The sequence below is a fragment of the Nicotiana tomentosiformis genome, chromosome 12, assembly GCF_000390325.3.
Source record: "Nicotiana tomentosiformis chromosome 12, ASM39032v3, whole genome shotgun sequence".
In the NCBI taxonomy this organism is placed as follows: domain Eukaryota; kingdom Viridiplantae; phylum Streptophyta; class Magnoliopsida; order Solanales; family Solanaceae; genus Nicotiana; species Nicotiana tomentosiformis.
Genome location: NC_090823.1, coordinates 87,072,772 through 87,089,562, shown reverse-complemented (window position 1 = coordinate 87,089,562; position 16,791 = coordinate 87,072,772). Strand labels below are relative to the sequence as shown.

Below are 16,791 nucleotides of genomic sequence, written 5' to 3'. Positions count from 1 at the left end.
ATGATCCACACAAACTGAAGGATCGGAGTCCTTTTATTCTTGCTTCATCACCGTTTCAAATCAAAAATAATGTTGTTATTATATAATAGAACCGCAGAGGGCTAACCAACCTCTTGCAGCAAAAAGAATTTCCATGCATATATACCTTTTTTCCCCCTTACACTAGGAAATAAAAGTGAGAGGGTACAGAGCATTATCTGCAATTACTTTAAAGAAATGGAAGGAGAATTCTTTAAAATCTACGATGAGCATGACATGAGATTGGAATGAAAAACTTTGTGACAACATAAGCAAATCTCCTTTTTAAGCATGCCTCAAAGCAAATAACTGGAATTATAACTAAATTCTTATAAGCAGAAGTGCATAATATATAATTCGTACTTTACAGTGAAATTAAGATATGACATCAACTTCTACTTAGATATCCTCTGTTGGGAACAAAGGGTTCAACCTTGCTTAAACATCATGTGGCTGGAAAAGACATAGAAAGAATAAGATGTTAGATGAGATGACATTTTGACTTAGGAATCAATAACATGATCCGTTTAATTTCTCACCTTTCTTTCTCTTCTTCTTTTGTTTTTGTATTGCATTTGTTTCAAGTTTTTTTTCTCTTGCATTTGTTCATTGTTGCAACTTTCCTATAACGTAGAGAGGTGTCCTTTCAAAGTGCTGCGTTACTATTATTGAGTGTTGCAACCGTTACACTTGTCATGTCCCAAATTCCACTAAAGGCCGTGATGGCGCTTAACACCGCCGTCAGGCAAGACAACAGTGATTTATCAACTTAATTACTCATTTTAGTAGTTTGAAATCATAATTTTCATTAATTAAATAGTATGAAATAGAATTTACAGGGTGAATGGTAATATTTACACGAACTATAATGATGAACAATCTGTGGGAACCCCAAAAATCCGGTGTCACAAGTGCATGAGTATCAACTAAGAAATATAATAAAATACAATATTTGTGTGGAATACAAATTAGATAGGAGAATATAAATAACTCTCATAGAGACTCTGCAGGTTGCGGATCGTAACATGAAATGCAGCTCACGGTAAAGTCCCTGCAATAGCCGCGCCTCTGCGCCAAAAAAGACCACCAGATATATATGTACGTGCACAATAATTGCAGCAAGTGTAGCAGGAGTGCGTAAATCAACGCATACTCATTAAGTATCTAGCCTAACCCCAAAGAAGTAGTGACGAGGGATCGACATCGACACTTACTAGTGATCCAATAAGACAGATATAGTAGAAGTAAACGGATGTGAATCGGAGTAAATAAACGAAATATTAAGTATAAATACGTGGTACAATTCTCTGCTCAGCAATAACTCAAGCTCTCAGCTAGTAGTTACCTCCTCAATTGGAGTATATATATGATAGACCTCACCAAATAGGTCGTCACAGTTCAAATAAGGAAAACTCTTAGATATACTGGCTTCTTGTCAATTATGACGCACGATTTCATAAGAGTATTTTATAGAAATATCGAGGCGTACAGCTCAATCCCATCATAATATGTGCACTACCGAGGGTCGAACCGCACGAACTATAGATACATCTATTATATTGTCGAGGCGAATAACCCGCTCCCATGAGAGTGTGATACATAATCCTGTCGAGACGAACGGCCCGAACGGCCCGATCCCATCATAATGTGCACACTGCCGAGGGTCAAACGGCACGAACCATAGATGTATCTATTATACTGCCGAGGCGAACGGTCCGATCCCATTAGAATAAAAAGCTTCAATGGGTCATTAACCTCATTCATGAATAAACGTGCGAGTTATGAACTTTAAGAAAAACTTTTGGATGAGAATGCATAGCGCGACGAAAATTCGTAAGAGGAGTACAATTATTCCGCTGCTAATCATGAAGCCCATCAAATCTCTACAAATAGCAAGTCTATCACTCTACGCAATTCTAGTCTGAAGTCGTAATGTAAGGTAAAGGAATTTGATAGGCAAGGGACAGCTCAAATAGTACAGTTATAGCATGGCGGGAACCTAAGTCTACCCGAACATAACATGAATATGGCTATGTATGGACTCTCGTCACCTCGTGCGTACGTAACCCCTGCAACAAGTAGCACATATCAAATACATCACCCAGGGGTAGTTTTCCCCTCATAAAGTTAGACAGGAGACTTACCTAGTCTCCGAAGTTCCATAACAGGCTCCAACACCTCCCAAACACCTCAAATCGATGCCCGTCTCTCCAAAACTAGTCAACCAAATATTCAAATCCCTAAATATATACTCTATTACCCATAATTAATCAATTTATAACAATTTCCAACTCCGGTCGAAAAGTTCATAAAGTCAACCCTCGAGCTCACTTGCCCGAATTCCGAAACTTTTCGAATATAATTATTACCCATACCACCACGAACTCGAATACATAATTTATTCCTAATTCCATGTCCAATTTTGTTGTCAAAATCCAAAAATACCAAATTCTAGGTTTTTCTACCAAAATCACACAATTTCCATAATGTTTCATGTATATACAAGCCCACACTCGTATATTTAACTCACAACTTGTAGAAATTACTTACCTTATGATTGATGATGAAAATGACGTTCCAAATCACTCCAAGGCCGGCTCCCATGGAAGAAATGAAATGAAAATGAGCCAAACCCTAGCACTTAAGCAAGCCCTCTGCCCAGCGATCATCGCAGATCGCACCTGCGGCCACTTGACCGCTTCTGCAGTTTTGTAGGTGCGGCTAAAATTCTGCTTCTGTAGTCCCCCTTTAGCCCTCCAGCCTTCGCATCTGCACACCAGACTCCGCTTCTGCGGAGTCGCACCTGCGACCAGGTATATACTTCTGCAGAAACAACGAACTCACTCCCCCTTGCACATGCGTATCTCTTTCCCGCATCTGCTATCTCGCAGGTGCGGCACAAACCTCGCACCTATGCACCCAACCATCCTCACTTCCTACCGCTTCTGCGACCCCCCGGCCACTTTTGCGGTCTCGTAGGTGCGACACCAACCTCGCACCTGCGCATCCAAAAATCCTCACTCCCTACCGTTTCTGCAACCCCTGGGTCGCTTCTGCGGTCTCGCACCTGCAGCCATAACCTAGTAGGGGCGATCGCACCAGAAGCCTTAAGCTTCAGCAGTTTTCTCCAAGTTCAAACTCGATCCGCTTACAATCCGATTCGCATCCGAGGCCTCCGGGACCCCGTCCAAACATACCAATACATCCCACAATACGATAAGGGCTTAGTCGAAACCTCGAATCACGTCAAGCAACATCAAAATTACAAATCGATGGCCAAAACCTTTCGTCTAACTTTCCAACCTTCTAATTTCGTTGAACGCGTCTGAATTACACTTAAACACCCCAGAATGACTCCAAACCTTACGTGCAAGTCACAAATCATGATACGAACCTATTCCATGTCTCGAAACTCCAAACGGATATCGATAACATAAATATCCACTTCAAACCAAACTTATAAAATTCTAAAACTTTCAAAAATGCCAGCTTTCCATAATAAGCACTGAATTGCTCCCGGATGATCCGATACTCAACCCGAACATAAGCCCAAGTCCGAAATCATCATACGAACCTATCGTAACCTTCAATTTCTGATTCCAAGGTCGTTTACTCAAAAGTCAAAACCTTAGCCAATTCTTCCAACTTAAAACTTTCGAAATTAGAATTTTCTTTCCAAATCAACTCCGAACTTCCTGAAGTTCAATTCCGACCACACGTACAAATCATAATACCTAAAGTAAAGCTACTCAAGACCTCAAACCGCCAAACGACGTGCTAGAGCTCAAAACGACCGGTCAGGTCGTTACATTCTCCCCCACTTAAGCATAGGTTTGTCCTCAAACATGCTATGAACTGTTCCGGAGTTGTCCGAAATCACTGTTTAACACCTTGCGCACCTACCTGTGACACCACAAACCATATGAGCACGTTAGCTCGAGCCATACGAAGATCCTTTCTATAACCTTAGCTAACAAGCTTCAAAACCAAATTCCAACATCTAGAATTTTCCACGGGGCCCGATCCTAACATACGTGCACCACATCAATCACCAGAGACTGTACCCAACATGACCATGCTCCTCCGCTAAAATCATACCATCCACCACATAATTCGCTTGACCATAACAACATCCTTTGACAACTATAGCTGCATTTTCATGATTCTGATGCCCATAACACACCTCATGACACATATAAGTCCTATTCCATCTCTCGCAATATTGCCACGACGGTACAGATGCGTAGAAACTAATAACCACCTGCCGAATCAATAAATTATGGAGTCTTTCTTCCTGACAAGGACCATTACCTCATTGTGAACTGAATAACGATATTTGATCTTTAATATACCCTACATAACTCTGATCGCATTGATTCTAGGTCCAATAATCGCATCTCACCCAGTACAAGCTGCTCAGGAAATAAGTCATCTCAAACACTGACCCAGATCTCATCAACGCGCCGACAAGCTACAACTTGAATATGACACATAAGAGGGAATGAACTTTGGAACAAAAGAACTACCCGGCCCGCCTAACGAATAAAGTGACCGAAGAGATGCTATGAACCTTTCTCAGATAATGAGAAACAAATACACAAAAATAAGTATAAGGGACCGTACTCCACATCTCACTGTTGGGGCATGCAACCCGATCCACACATGATACCGTTGCGGTGTGCAACATGATCCAAACATGATACTGTTACGGCGTGCAACCCGATCCAAACAACGTACCTGGACGGTGTGCCACCCGATCCACTCATAACAATAAATAAGGACATACCCATCAAGCCATAATGCGTCTACCTACGGAATACATAATATCATCCATAAGCACGCCAAGTGCAAAAATACAACTCTAGGGAGACGGATAATGCAATACGCCACAAAAGCCAAGCACAACTAAGATGTGATAAATGACCTGCATCTCGAGAGCCATCCTGCTCATATAACACCACAAGCTACACGGGACCTCAACACATGTGCGAATAATCAAGCCGTCTCAATCCGGAACAACTCCCACAGTTCACAACTAAAGGAATAGAGCGCCTCCCAGGCATAAACTCTCACATTAACGATAGTACCATAATCTCCATGCTTGGTTTCAATCTTTAACAATCAAGTGACTAACATGTCGCACTATACAGATTTCCCCGTGGGGTATTGTCCCATGACCTTTCGCACCAGATAGCAAAGTCTGCACCTACACACCACCAACCGCACTAATTCTGCAAAGCCAATCAAGAGTCCGCAATTCAATACACAAAGCCTCTTATATAGGACACCGTTCTCAGGTGACACTAAAGAAAATACCAGCTTACTCTGAACATCTGAATTCTCCCCTGCTCATCCGAACTCGTGAGATTCTTGTCAACACCGAACCGCAACCTTGATCCTCAACTTTCCAATCCCCATGCCGCTCACTGCACCTATCATGTCGCTACACGAGAATAAAAGAATTCATCATAACCCCTGAATTACCAGTAGATTAAACACTTCATTGGATAGAAACCTTTCACTCAGCTCATTTCAGAAGATCTAATGCAACACGCAACTGAATTCCCAAATCACAGAAAAATACAAACCTCAAGTCGTGGTCTAAACCGTCATGACTTTTTCAGAATCCATTTACACAACAAGGCCATTTGAATCAAATACCTCCAAAATCAATCAAGTTATGGTGGTTGTCAAGCCCGCACGTACAACCACAAACCACATGTATAACTTCACACGCCGAAGGAACTCATCATTGCCATAATCATGCCGATTCAACTATTACTAACCGACCCAACTTCTTCCAATTTACTCTCGACTCACCTTAGAAATAATAATAGCTCCATTCAAAAACGTAACCAACCAAATCCGCACTCATCTGAGTGACCCGCATCACGAGACCACATCGTCTCAATACTCATGAACCATCTAATACTTTCCTTATGCGCACAATAGCATCTCCAACTGGTACACCCATTCTGCAAGACCTCCCGCGAATCTGAAGCTATTTCTTCTTTTCCTCCAATACTGCACCACATACCCGATGATAACATAGAACATTCCAACTCTCGTTCGTAATCCACTGCGAAAACTTGATCCTTAACCACACAACGGACCCGAAATCCTTAGGCATTGCACTTTAATTCTTGAACCCGCTAGGACTGTTATTGAGAGTCACCCACTCTGACCTGGTCTCGAATATGAGCAAACTCCATCGCTCTGATAGCCCATGAACACCCTATCAAAGAAGCAGCTGGCTGAATGCTTTTCCTTGTACATTACATATACAAGAAGCATAAACTCTGAGTCTTCCCGAAACCTGCACCTAAATCGATAAGGCAAAGTATAGCACACACTTATCAAGTTCCTTGCTCGAATTACCCCTGATGTTTTATTTTCTTAGTCATAAATAATCCACCAAAGCATCGATAACCAGAAACCGCATATGCAGACAACCACGTGATCCAATCATAAACGGTGGGCTCCCCCACTTAGCTTTAAACTACCACCACATAAAGTAGAGCCCATAAGGATTACTCCTTCTCAATTACCATGATCGTGCACCTTTAACCTGCCAAATTTGTCGAAGTCTTTTGTTAAGCTTTTCAGGAAACATTTCGAATTATCTACCACGATCACACACTCGACCTTCTGTTGGGTAGTAAGTAGAACTCTTCGTAGAAGCCTCATCAAAATAACACAACCGCTAACATGTTCACATGAGATAACCCACATGTAGTATTCCATGCCGTCATCTTCCAACAACGCTGCACCGGTTACAACTACCACGAGTTCAGTAAACCCTCCTGAGCCCACGCTCGTCCACCGGCTGTACAAGTTCGTTCCTTCCCCATTGACATCAACTGAAAGTCCAACAATACCTTCCAAACACAAAGTCATGTTGCATCCGAAACGATAATCAAATCTTCACACCCCTCTTCATTTCAAGAAAATTCCTTTCTGCCATATTCAATCTTTTTCTATGCAGTAACCACCATTCCAAATATAATCCGTGTACCTAGTCACTTCCACCGTGCCTCCCAAATTGCTCTAATCTTCCTCAAGGTATGTGGTTATCCTACCACAGAATCCATACACTACTCTGTCACTCCCACTTCGGTCAAACCATTTCCTTTAAGCAACTTCTCAACCTCCGATTTTCATACTTGGCCTGCCAACCACCGCGAGATACCTCCCATCCTGTCCTTCCTCACACTCCGCTGCCCAAATGTTGCCTCAAATCAAATACATACCTTTAGCACCGGAACTAATGTATTGATACCGAATCTAAACCTCCCAGAAGATCATCTTTCTCGAGCCATCAACACTAGAAACAAGAATTTGATTCTAAAGCCGCTACACTCTGCTATCTATGACAACCGCTTCTTAGGCGCCACTTTCCCAATATCCTGCCCCGAAAGCAAATCTAGGAAGACCATAACGCCAGCAAACCTTAATGCATTCCAACAAGGATGAAGACACTACACCACAAATGAGAATTCCACTACGCTCGAAAATACCAAGTCTCGTCACTTTATCAACCAAGGCATGAATATCAATAGTCTGATTACCTTTCCTTTGCTGGAAATAAATGTTGAACCTCTAAATCATCCAATGAGAAATCCTCCTTTCAAGTAATTCACTGCCTCGACACACAAACAATCACCCTACCATTACACCAATATTCTGCGATAACAACGCATAGACATTATAGCAATCCGTGCATAGTCTAGAAACCATAGGGCATACAAGTACTAAGCTGGAACAAAAGAACATCCTTCTGCAAGGCGACGATAATAGCCTGCCCAAACACGCATGGAAAAATATCTTGCACCACGTCTGTAGTACCACTACAACTCCTAGACGCCCAATTGACAACAAGCGCCCCACATCGCGTAAGATTAAGTAGGAAGGAAATAAAGGCACAAGCCTAAATGAAATCATAATTTTCATTAATTAAATAATATAAATTTACAAGGTGAATGATAATATTTACACGAACTACAATGATGAATAATCTGTAGGAAACCTAATAATCCGGTGTCACAAGTGCATGAGCATCAACTAGGAAATATAATAAAATACAATATCTGTCTGGAATACAAATTAGACAGGAGAATATAAATAAATTTGATGGAGACTCTGCAGGCTATGGATCGTAACATGAATTACAGCTCACAGTAAAGTCCCCGGAATAGCCGCGCCTCTGCGCCCAAAAGACCATCAGATATATATGTACCAGCACAATAAGTGAAGCAAGTGTAGCATGAGTACATAAATCAACGCGTACCCAATAAGTATCTAGCCTAACCCCAGAGAAGTAGTGACGAGGGGTCGACATCGACACGTACTAGTGATCCAATAAGACAGATACAGTAGAAGTAAATAGATGTGAGTCAGAGTAAATAAATGAAATAACAAATATAAATACGTGGTACAATTCTCCTCTCAGCAAGAACTCAAGCTCTCAGCTAGTAGTTACCTCCTCAATTGGAGTATATATATAATAGACCTCACCAAATAGGTCGTCACAGTTCAAATAAGGAAAACTCTTAGATATACTGGCTTCTTGTCAATTATGACGCACGATTTCATAAGAGTATTTTATAGAAATCCCCAAGCATATGGCCCGATCCCATCATAATATCAGCACTGTCGAGGGTCGAACGACATGAACCATAGATACATCTACTATATTGCCGAGGCGAACGGGCCGCTCCCATGAGAGTGTGATAAATAATCATGTCGAGTCGAATGGCACGAACCATAGATGTATCTATTATACTGCCGAAGCGAACGGCCCGATACCATTAGAATAAAAAACATTAATGGGTCCTTTACCCTATTCACGATAAACGTGCGAGTTATGAACTTTAAGGAAAACATTTTGATGAGAACGCATAGCGCAGGGGAAATTCGTAAGAGGAGTACAATTATTCTACGGCTAATCATGAAGCCCATCAAATCTCTACAATAGCAAGTCTATCACTCTACGCAAGTCTAGTCTCAAGTCGTAATGTAAGGTAAAGGAATTTAATAGGCAAGGAACACCTCAAATAGTACAGTTATAGCATGGCGAGAACCTAAGTCTACCCGAACATAACATAAATCTAGCTAAGTACAGACTCTCGTCACCTCGTGGGTACTTAGCCCCCGTACGTAGCCCTCCTACCTACGCATCTGCGGACCAGACTCCGCTTCTGCGGAGTCGCACCTGCGACCAGGTATCCGCTTTTGCGAAAACAACGAATTCACTCCCCCGAGCACCTGCGTACCCTTATTCCACATCTGCGATCTCGCAGGTGCGGCAGAAACCTCGCACCTCCGCACCCAACCAGCCTCACTTCCTAACGCTTTTGCAACCCTCTGGCCGCTTCTGCGGTCTCGCAGGTGCGGCACCAACCTAGCACCTGCACATCAAAATAGCCTCACTCCCTACTGTAGCGCCCTATTTTCTCGCGAAAGAGGGTTTCGACATGTGACAACTCTTTTAAATAGAAGAGTCGCTATCTAATGATTTTGAGGTGCGTTAGGGCCCCAATTTGTAAATAACTCCATTTGACTAGTCCGTGTTACCTAAGATCGGGTAAGGGCTCAAATTACCTCAAAGAGAAGGTATTAGGCACTCTTCAAAGTCCATAACTGTGGGTCCCGATCGAACTTTAAATTATGTGGATTACGTAATTAGGCTAGGTGATCAAATAAATAAAGGGAAATTTAGAAGCCAAAGTGTCTTATTAGAACACGTGAGAATCGGCACAAATATTAATGAGTATAAGGATACAATTACATTGATCTATGTTAGATGACCAAGTGTAAATAACAAATACATAAAGAAAAGGAGGGGGTCCTAAGTTTTTTAGCCTAAAGGATCACCTCGTGTAACATAAATAATACTTTACAAATCCTTTAAGATAGGGGTTGCTCATATTATTTAGCGGGAATAGACTATCATATCATGCTACCTGATTACTATGTTAAAGTTGTTTACCTAAAGGCGCTCTAATCCAATTCTAGGTCGTACCCTATGCGTGCACTATCCGTCCCATACCTATGGTCTAGGAGGCTTTGGACCTCTATTTGGGTGGTTCTAGACTTCACTTAGGATGCTCAAAATGATAAAACTAGCGCACATTCAAAAGCATGTAGGACTACACGTGAGTACAATTAAAGGCTCAGGTTAACCTTCACACATAAACAACAAATGCACGCGGGCAGTTAGGCAATAGACAATTTCAAACGCATTAGAGCTATTAAGTCCTATAGGCATAATTTCTATGTGATTCTAATTTCCAGTGTTGTATAGCAGCAGTGCAACTTTAAACTAACAAACTTGCAGATTAAACGCGTTGCAAGTCCTATAGGCATGATTCTAATTATTTGCGCAATAAGATAGTGAAATGATCTCATATTTCTGAATTACCAGTGCTGATTTTATAGACATACTTCTTAGGCAGGTGACGGCATCCTATAGGCAGGATTTTAAGTAGTTGATAACTGAAATTGATTTTACAACACTTTACTCATATATGCATGTCATCTAGGCGGGGCTGTGTAATAAAAACAACATAAGTAGTTTATTAAAAGATTAGGGTCCTATAGTCATGAAATCTAGATAGGCAGTACCCTAAAAGTAATAGAAGAAATAGAGTAATTGATTATTTGAAGTCCTATAGGTATGGTTTCTAGGTTGACAAAGCATGTGTTATACATCTTATAGGCATGATGTCTAAACACATAGTAATAATATGGAAATCAAGTATAGCAATTACTAACATGTTTGCGATAGTGTGCGAGTATTAGACAAATTAGGTGAGGTGTGTGCAATTCTTATAGATTTGATTTCTACTAGATAGGGGTTGCTCATATTATTTAGCGGGAATAGACTATCATCTCCTGCTACCCGATTACTATGTTAAAGTTGTTTACCTAAAGGCGCTCTAATTCAATTCTAGGTCGTACCCTATGCGTGCACTATCTTCTCATACGTATGGTCCAGGAGGCTTTGGACCTCTATTTGGGTGGTTCTAGACTTCACTTAGGATGCTCAAAATGATAAAACTAGCGCATATTCAAAAACATGTAGGACTACACGTGAGTACAATTAAAGGCTCAAGTTAACCTTCAAACATAAACAACAAATGCATGCGGGCAGTTAGGTAGTAGACAATTTCAAACGCATTAGAACTATTAAGTCCTATAGGCAAAGTTTCTATGTGATTCTGATTTCCAGTATTGTATAGACAGAAGTGAAGCTTTAAACTAACAAACTTGCAGATTAAAGGCGTTACAAGTCCTATAGGCATGATTTCTAATTGTTTGCGCAATAAGACAGTGAAACGATCTCATAATTCCGATTACCAGTGTTGATTTTATAGACCTACTTCTTAGGTATGTGACGGCATCCTATAGGCAGGATTTCTAGTAGTTGATAACTGAAATTGATTTAACAACACTTTACTCTTATAGGCATGTCATCTAGGCGTGGCAGTGTAATAAAAACAACAAAAGTAGTTGATTAAAAGATTAGGGTCCTATAGTCATGAAATCTAGATAGGCAGTACCCTAAAAGTAATAGAAGCAATAGACCAAATGATTATTCGATGTCCTATAGGCATGGTTTCTAGGTTGACAAAGCATGTGTTATACATCTTATAGGCATGCTGCTAAACACATAGTAATAATGTGAAAATCAAGTATAGCAATTACTAACATGTTTGAGATAGTGTGCGAGTATTAGACAAATTAGGTGAGGTGTGTGCGATTCTTATAGACATGATTTCTACTAGCTTGCAAAAGTAAAGCAAGTTAAACAAGGTAGCAAATAAAGCACGTAGACCCTATAGGCATGTTCACTACCCCTTATGTAAGAATAAATCACACCCATTCCCCAGTTCCACTAACGCCCAAATTATTTGATTACAAATCATTACAGGCCCAATAAGCAGAGCAGGCCCAAAGAGGAATAACCCAGCAACTTCAAGGTCTTCAGTGATCTCATTCATCACACAAAATATAGTAAACCTAGGTATAAGTACACCCCAGGACATTAGAGTGAATCAGTTGCATGACTCGAACCCAAACCCATACCAAGTCTGAAAGGGAGAATCAACTTACCCAACAATTCCAGACTTAACCACATGAGTAACAAGTTGTTCATTAATTAATCAAATCACTCGAAATCCACACACTTAATTCTTAGGACTGCAACTAACAGTGGTTTAAACCATAGCAGGTAGATGAGATCATACGGAGTTATACACAAAATATGCTAGAAGTTCAGAAGACATGATGGAATATCACAGACCAACAGACAACCCTGAATAGAGTTTCAGGATATAATATGATCTAAGGTTAACTTAAACACAATCTTGACAGAGGAATCTTGCAGAATCACAGACGGAAACAAGTAAGATTTCTAGCCTGAGGGTCTAGAGCAAATATAATGCAAAACAGGCTAATGAACATAGTCTGTAATAATCTAATCAACTGGGAAGACTTTAACATTATCAATCACACACGAAGGTTTAAATAGCACCAAGACTCACAATGGTCAAGAATATGTCAAATATAGGTTAACAGGACAAGTCTGCACTAGGCTTAATCATATATGGGGGAAGAGGCTAGACATGAGGTCATCCCTAAGGTCTCAAAGGGGATTGCATAAGCATACATTAGAACTTAAATGACATGAAAGCATACCCTAGCTAATCAGTACAACATCAAAACTTAGCATGTTGGACAGGAATGACTTGACAAGGCCTGAAACACATGCATGGATTCATCACAGAGGTACAGGACAAGGCAGGGAACGAGCATTAGTTCACAAGTAGCATGGAAAGCATGCATGGGCTAATAACATGATCAAGAGATAATTGTTTGAAAAGTATCAAGTCGCGCAGGAATGACTCAAGACTTAGAAGAGGTTATGGGCATGACTCGACTTATCACAAGAGTACAGAACAAGACAAGAAACCAAACTCAGAATAGAAAACAGTAATGAGCATTCAAGCACATATATTAGCAAGTACGCTTAAGAAGGCAGAATCAAGGCAACAAATATGCAAGTTGGGCTACTAAAAGGTATAGAGCCTCAAGAAGAGTTTCAAAGTATATAATGGCATGTTGGTTCATAAAAATTCTCAGAGACATAGATATGCAGAGCAGGAATTTAAACGAGAAGAAAAAAAATAAAATTGCAAGAGTCATAGCTACATTACCAGTTACAGACAAAAAAGTAAACAAGGAGAGTAATTTCAGTAACACTTCAATGTCAATATCAAAACGAGCAGTATAACCCAAGAATCTCAGTGCGTCAGAGTTCCCAAGGGTTTCGAACGAATCATGGGCAGTGCTCACACTGAGAAAGGTTCGAGAATTGAATTTTGGTGGCCTAGGCTTTCAGCCAGCCAAAAGATTATGCCTCAGAATAGTATAGGACAAGAAAGAATAAGAGAACATTAATAATTTTCTTTAGCGATTCAGAATCCCCTGGGGGAGTTGGGGGATGGGTTTATATAGTAATGGAAATTGAACAAATAAACAAGGAAATATAATCAATCAAATACAAATAAGGAAAGAAAAGCATGCAGAATCGATTTGGAACCAAATTAGGAGAAAAATAAGGCAAGCCCTAGTTCTGACCAGAATCTCAGATTGGCCGAAGAATCTTGGTAAATCATACCCATATAATCTTTCCATGAGTGTATATAGACGAAAGTTCGTTTGAATCTTGAGGAGTGAGTCTGATTTCTCTTGATTCGGAAGATTGGTGCTTTCCAAAAATTAGGCAAGTACTATGTAATAACATAATCTTGTAAAGAACAATGACATAATCCATAAAAGGTAAGTGAATCGTGGCAGGAATCCATGAATTAATCAGATTCTGAGAAGGTTGGTGAAGGCGGCTAGTGTTTCTGAAGGAGGGAGGAGGAGAAATGAGGGAAACGGGGGTGGCGGTCTGTCGGAGAATGGGGATTAGGGTTTTGGGATTGGGTTATTAAAAATGCCCAGGGTAGTGGTGGGTCGTTGATCTTGAGAGATCAACGGCCAAGATTAAAACTCGAGCGAGGCTGGTTGGTTCAACGGGTCGCGACCGGGATGGATCAAAAGGGTCATTTGGTTTGGGCTAAAAGAATTGGGCCAGGGATTTGGGTCTGTTTGGTCCAAAAATTAGCCCTTCATTGGGCTATAAAAATTAAATATACGAAATTTATGAAACAATAATTTATAAAAATGATTAATAAAAAATAAAATACTATTTTTGCAATAAAATACAGGAAAATAATAGATTAACATTATAAAAATATAAAAAATGTTATTCTAACATAAATAATATAATTATGTATAGAATGTAGGTTATTCTTGCAAAAATTGTGTAATTAGGTAAAAATACAAATGTTATCATATTCAATGAAGTAAAAATGTTGTAAAACATATATGTGGGTGTAAATGATAAATTTGTATGAAGTCATCACAAAATAATTTAAGGGGTAATTAATGCTTATTCAAGTAATTAAAATGTAAGAAAAATCAATTTTAAAACGTTAAAAATTATAAAAATTATAGAAAATACTTGTATAACTCTTGTAATTAAGTAATGATACAAAGTGATATTTTGAAAGTATATATACTATTAAGCAAAGATGAGGGCAAAATTGAATATCAACAGCTGCCCCTATTTACCCGGAAATGATTAAAGAGTTATCGGGTAAAGAAAATGATGACCAATTTTGTCTGAAGTGAGTGAGGAATGATGTATTTTGAAAAAATGGGGGTCGAACCCTGGTTCTTGAGTTGCCTACATATCCCTGGTGTTATGGGAATTAGGCTGTGTGTAGTTTTGGATCCAACGGCGAATGAAACTGATGGAGTTATTACAAGATTGGTCGTGTGTTTCAAAAGATCTTTTGGATATGATAGTGTCGTGAATACCGGATAATTTTAGGTGGTGCTATGAATACGAACTTTAACGTTACGGGCGTATAAGGAAAATATTTGAACGGTTATAGAACAAAAAGAAATCAATTAATGATCATCGGTTACGTTTGAGGTAGTCATAGGATGTGAACGTTGTGAACGGAAATCGGAGCGAAAGTTTCTCCTGTTTGTAGAACGGTTACCTCTCGCGTTACCTGCAAAACTCAAAACACGATGCACGCAAATATATGGGGTTACTATATAAACTTAAACATGATGCAGATTCCCTTCAGACCATGAGAGTTGTCTTTCGGACGATGAGGATGATATCCTTAGACCATGACGTCCTGGGCCATATAGCATATGATAAGGGATTTGCATGCCATGGAATGGTGTCCTCGGGCCATGAGGATGGTGCCTCCGGACTATGACACCTTTGAATAATGATATGCAATTTCGAGAGATCCCCAAGCCATGGCATGATGTCTTCTGGCTATGAGGATGATGCCCTCAGACTATGACGCCTTCAAACAATGTGGCTATGTTTCATCCCATGAGATGCAAAGATGTGGCGATATCCATCGTTTGATAGAGGAAACAAATAATGCTTAATCATATGCGAGAACAAGACGAGACAAGGTTTAGTTTTGTATGAGATAAGGGCAGTGCTTAGCTCGATGCAAAGAGCAGAGACAATGTTTAGTCTCATGCAAGGAAAGCCAATTCCTAACCTTATGCGACAATGGAGGCAATGCTTAGCCTCGTGCAAGGAATGGAGACAGTGCTTAGTCTCATACAAGGTAAGGTAGTGCTTAGCCTTATGCAATGATGGAGACAATGCTTAGTCTCGTGGAAGGAAAGGCAATGCTTAGCCTTATGCAATATGGAGACAGTGCTTAGTCTCATACAATAAAAGGAAATGATTAGCCTTATGCAATAATTGAGGCAATGCTTAGCCTCATGTGAGAAATGGATACAGTGTTTAGTCTCATGCAAATAAAGGCATTACTTAACCTTATGCAGTGTGGAGGTAGTGCTTAGCCTCACGCAATGAAAGGCAATGCTTAGCCTTATGCAATGAGTAGAAACAATGTTTAGTCTCATGCAAAAGAAGGCAGTTCTTAGTCTTATGTAATGATGAGGGCAGTGCTTAGACCTATGCAAGAAAATCAATTACTATATGCGAGAGAATAAAGCATTTCTTAGCTTGATGTGTTTGTGATTGGTGACCTTTGTCGGTGTGAATATAGTGATCTTGTTGTTTACATGAATTTGCGGACGTTCCTGTTATGTTCAGTGTGCTTGCATCCAAATAAAAATCATGAGTTTTGTGGGGGGAAAGGTTGGTTCGTGCTCTTGATTCCTTTCTTTGCCTTTACTTTCGTCTGAAGTCCCTGCTTGAGTTACCCCAAGTAACGTCTGGCTGCTACAGAAACAAAATTTTTTGAAAAACATGCGTTTGATAAATTATTTATGAAAATGTAGTTGTTTGAAATATGTGATAATGCACGAGAGCAAAATATTTGTTGAATTGATGATTGTGACACGCTTTTGAGACATCGCAACCTCGCTGACTCAGAATTCTTAAGATCCTCCACAAAATTCTGCCCCAGTTTAAGTGCATATTTCATGTGATACATTCCTTGGCGATTCCAAACATGATGAGGTCGGGCAAACTCAAGATCATGCCCTAGTTTCTAAACATAGGGGAATGAAGATTTTATTATGATATGACCGAACCCAGGGGGCTACCTACGTATCCCCTCTTAAACGGGAATCATGTCAAGCGTAGTTCAGTTACATCAAAGAGAAAGTGCGAACATAATCTTAAACATAGTATCTCTTGACTGCATCCGA

At 40.1% G+C, this 16,791-nt stretch overlaps 1 long non-coding RNA gene across 1 annotated transcript in view; it reads right to left on the bottom strand.

Moving 5' to 3' along the window:
• Positions 1–443: 443 nt before the first annotated feature.
• The window catches only part of LOC138903675 (uncharacterized), a 30,075-nt gene continuing 13,727 nt past the window's right edge, over positions 444–16,791 (bottom strand). The window contains exon 2 of the long non-coding RNA XR_011413010.1: positions 444–707. This is a non-coding gene — a long non-coding RNA (uncharacterized lncRNA). The remainder of the gene's footprint in view (positions 708–16,791) is intronic.